General features: G+C 46.1%; 1 protein-coding gene across 1 annotated transcript in view; it reads right to left on the minus strand.

Annotated features, from left to right (window-relative positions):
- T265_08232 (hypothetical protein) overlaps nt 1-4,967 on the minus strand; it is a gene marked incomplete at both ends in the record, with an annotated part of 43,607 nt that overhangs the window by 25,504 nt on the left and 13,136 nt on the right. The window contains one exon of the mRNA XM_009173975.1: nt 2,438-2,513. The remainder of the gene's footprint in view (nt 1-2,437; nt 2,514-4,967) is intronic.

Below are 4,967 nucleotides of genomic sequence, written 5' to 3' on the forward strand. Positions count from 1 at the left end.
ATATATATATATATAACTGGGCAAACCTTATGGTTGTAAGGCAGTGAAGCATCAGTGCCAACAATGATGTTGCTGTCTTTGATGATGAGGATGATGATGATGATGTGTTTATCCCACGAGTAACCGCTTCTGGATGACTAGACACACGGAGAGTCAAATTTGAAAGAACTGAGTTCTTCCTTTGCGTTTTGAGAAGCACAACCTCATTTGGGTCTTGTATGCGGGTATCAGAGACGTAGCGCACATGAATTTTAAAGGAGTACAGGGTCTCAGCAAACATTGCCGTTGACAGTTCCCATGAAGAAGGCATATCGTTGATTTAGTCAACTGAATTACCCAGCAACGCTCGCTTGTGTGGTGGCGACGGGTTGGGGAGGGACACCGGGGAACAATGAACCGTGCGGACATGTGATACTTCTTAATTGTCCAAGACGAAAAAGGGGTTTGGTTGAAGTAGCCCAGCTTGAGTCTGACTAAGCTGGATTATGTGGCGCTTAGTTCAGGGACCCCGTCCATAGTACCTGACTCGAAAGCCTGGCCCATGAGGTAGCGGGCAGTAGTGTTTTTCGGGGACCCGACAACTCAATATTCTTCTCGGATGCAGAAGGCTGGCCCAACCTGAGGGCGCAATGGGTATTATGGTATCACTATTTATTCGGCCGTTCAAAGCATGTCACTTGGGCATCAAAAGTTTTTGGTTTCAAAATTATTTCGACCTTGTGGAATAATGCGCCAGCTGTTTGGCAGTTGGAATGTGTGACTTAGGGCCAACCTTTTCTAACCAGTCTTTCCTTGGAGGGAGGCGGTATTGATGCTTCCATAAAGATGGACATGTTAGTTGCCTTGAGGAAACACCTTACTGCCTTTACACTCCAGTCGCAAGGGACAGTACGACTTTACCTCCAGGTCGCTCCGTAATACGACTTCTCGCAGTACGGAGGTTCGCAGTTCTTCGCTGGGCTGCTCAGAGTTGGTCTTCCTGGCGTTGTAAACCTTTAAGAACCGAGTTCCACTCAGTATAGCGAGCGGGATTATGGCAGCACTGAAGACCGACCAACCCAAAGTAACGGCTCTAAGTTGGGGTGGGGAGCGAAAGAAGTAGTGAAGTCCGTCTCTCATTGATCCCATGAATATTTTAAGCCACGCTGATCTCTCCTGTTCGAAAAGTGAATTCGTCTCCGACCAGGTCACTGTACCTGGTGCAACTGACCCGATAAAGCAGTTTTCAAGGCTCAAATAATCGCGCATGTCACCCTAATGAGACCTTTTCTTGCACAAACGGCCTCGTTGTTCCTTCTAGTACAAGACTTTTTTTGTTTTATTGGTCTAGGATACAGTAACAGGCTAAAGTATGTAGCTGCAATTTCTCTCACAGTGATAACTTGACAATTCACGCATACCTTTCCATTGATAGTTTTATAGTTTTATTCACTTATTTGTGGTGTTCCATAGTCAACAAGAGAGGCTTTGTAGACGTCCTCGCCAATACCGGTTTTACTCGTGCGCTTTAGGTTCTTTGGAATTTGGTTATTTTTGCTGGGTACACGAACTAATGGCGTAACAGTTAACAATAGATGGCGTAGAGGTTGGTGCTTTCTGACTGATACCTGATATTTTTGTTTGTTTGTAGTGAGCGTTCAGGTTGCCGTTGGCCCGAAATGTGGCCGATTAGCCCGAAATATTTTTAATAGTTGCCGACAATGGCGCTATGTCCATTCCCGTTCATTAATTTCCGCGTTTTTTGTCTGGTTGACCGAACAGCCAGGCGAGATATCCTGCAGAACTTGGGACAGTTAGTCGTACTCGTCTGGAAAACTAACCGAGATAAATGGCCCTTTCCAGGACCCTTTTTTTGCGACGTAAACATCTGACCTGATGCAGCGATTTATTGTGTGGATACCTCCAGACTGAATCAACAATAATCGATGGTGACTAGCTGAAACCCTCGGTAACGTGGCCGTTTGGCATTCGGCTGACTGCTGGTAGCATACACCAGTTTGCGACGCTCCTCTGAGTTCTCACAGTAGTTAGTGTTGAGCTCTTCTGTTGTTCATCGCTGAACCTCGGACGCAGAAACCAAATGCACTGCCAGTTTCTGTACTACGGTATTATCTAGAGCCTTCAACAAATGAATAAAGTGTAGAAAGCTGGAGTACCATATTACTAGATGTCACATTGAGTTGCGAGGTGTCGTAAGTCGATCGAAAACATCAAAACTATATAAATTTGTCAAACACACTGGATAACTCGTTTGGAAGTCTATCGTCGAGGTTTGGTACAAAGTCTTACAGCAAAAGGCTTGGATGACACGTGCGTCAGATCGTGCAACTAAACGATTTAACGGCCTAAGGTAAAAACGCAGGTGATGCCCAATCAGCCTTAAATGGCTTCGGGGAGAATGTATTGGAAGACTGAGTGGCTCACATAATATACTCACCATCAGTAACTGCGGTATGGAAATCTTCCAGTGACATTGTCTCGTCCTCAGTTCTCTGAAAGAGGCCAGAGCGAAGCTAAAAGGAAGGAAGAAGGCCAATAGATAAGCGCGCATCCAGAAAGTATAGTTGCATCTGCTATAGGGTGAAAAAGTACGATATTGAAAAATTCCATCATCATCATCATCAATGACAGCAACATCAGTGTTGGCAGTGATGCTTCACTGGAAAATTATGTGTACGCCAACAATCAGGACACCATATGAAAATGGAACTTAGCCATACTTAGGAGAGGGGATACCTCAGAAGACTCGCCATTTGGACGACATGTGTGCAGAGATCAACACGTACGCAAACCACCGTTAAGTTATAAGGGGAACCACGTTTTTCACCAAGACTCATCCAGTTAGATTATTCATTGATCAGTAGATGAAGTGCATCACAAAAAGAACAAACAATCAAGGTATAACTCAAAAGAACTAAATAAAAACGGCTTGCAGGCTGAACAACTAATGAATTCACAACACTATCTCTCCAGTGAGTGACGTTTGACGTAGAAATTCCAGCCTCTCCAAATCCAGGTCTATAGAACATCCTCCTTAAGGGACGTTAACAAGAAGTTCCTACCGCCTTTAATGAGGTGTCCATGAGAGCAGATAACTGGAAGAGGGCCATTCTCAATTATATCATGAGACCATACTGTATCGTTCAGCTGTAACACCCCTCTGGTGCCTAGCCGCCATGCCACCCGAAAGAATCACGAGGACTGGAATACTGCCAGGTTGCCCAAGCCTAGACAGGGGAAGTCGAGAGGCAGAGGTCGGTTTCGAACCACGGACCTTCCGGTGAGCAAATTCGCGCTCTAGCCAATTGAGCCATCTGGCCCCTACTGTATATGAGTTGAACATTTCCAATCAAAGCTTATCAATATGAACAAATAACAGCATCATTCCATTAGACAGTAAATAAATCTGCCGGCTATCACTCAGGTTATTAAACAGTGAGTGAAACCACCGCCGTAAGACTGTGCTCAGGAGAAAAAAGAAAATGAAGGCGCAGGGTTCGGATCGCAATAAACTTTGATCCGCATGACACCAGCCGGATATGTAGGTAAAGGCAGCAGATATGGGTACCCAACAAAACAAGATTTTTTATCATTACATGACAATCCCTTGGATTCAGCCTTGAGTGTAAGCCTCGAACGAAATACTTTGACCAAACCATTTCTCTGATACCAGCATACAAGACCCAAGTGTGGTCGTGCGTCTCAAAAACACAAAGGACAAACTCAGCTCTCTCAACTTTGACTCTCCGTGTGTCTGGTCATTCAGAAGCGGTGACTCGTGGGGCATGCCGTGGGAGGTAAACGCACTTTCCTGGAGTGGATTCCGGTGAATAATCGTATTTGCGCCGTTTGGTTATCCAGCTGAGGAAGATGGGTTTCATCGAGGTCTGTCACGAACGCCCTGGTCGGCAAGAACTGAAACCGTCATCTGGGTCGCTGATATGATTCTCATCACTCACCACACCAGATGAGAACACTGGCACTTCACTGCGTACAGCCATATTTCTTTCAATAAATTTGACTGCTAAATCCAAAGAACTGGGACGCGGAGAAGGTCTAGCCTACCGTCCAACACTCAGTCAGACAATCTGAATCGAAAACGCCAGTATGAACACCATTGACACGGATTAGCTGGTACAGCCAGGTACAGGGAGGGACCCCATCCTGGGAAGGGAACAGCAACCGAACTTTTCGTAACATCCTCCATTCTCTACTAACATGAGCGTTCTTAACACATGACCCGGCAATCTTAACAGTACAGGGTACATTTTCAAGAGGAGCCCCGTCCGCTTCGCTTGAAAACACATCCCTTGATAACTTCATTCAGAATCGCCCGGTTCCAGCCGTCATCATCATCATGGACAATGTGACTTCAGTGTTAACACTGATCATCATCATCATCATCGACAGCACACTGACATCGGTGGCAGCCATATCTTGTAATGTCTCCAACTAGGCACAGTGAGGATCACGCGGTCCCCATCCTGAAGGCGAGTAGCACCGAAAGAACCCAAGCGTTTCGTGATCTCCTTCATACTCCTCTGCCAAGTCAAGGGTTGGTCACCTCTCTGTTTACGCCACTCCGAATTGGGCATGGAAAACAGCACTCTCTTCAGCAAAAGATGGTTCGGCATACGTAACACATGTCCCAACCAACTCAGCTTCTGGTGCTGGACACATTCTTCAATGGAAATACCCGTTACACAACCGAAAACACGCCTCCTACCCGCCTCGCTACAGATTCGCCAACACCAACCGAGACGGGCTATGGTTCTGAGACAACGATTGTCGAACACCTGAAGACGTCACAGTTCCGCTGCTCGAATAGGCCAAGTCTCACAGCCATACAACAAAACAGCCCGTACTGTAGCTTGATAAACACGTCCCTTCAGATTCAGGGATAAACCATTCTGACGCCATAGGTGTCTCAAGTTAGCAAACGCGGCCCGAACCTTGCAGATTCGTGC

This window comes from Opisthorchis viverrini, assembly GCF_000715545.1.
Source record: "Opisthorchis viverrini unplaced genomic scaffold opera_v5_207, whole genome shotgun sequence".
Lineage (NCBI taxonomy): Eukaryota > Metazoa > Platyhelminthes > Trematoda > Opisthorchiida > Opisthorchiidae > Opisthorchis > Opisthorchis viverrini.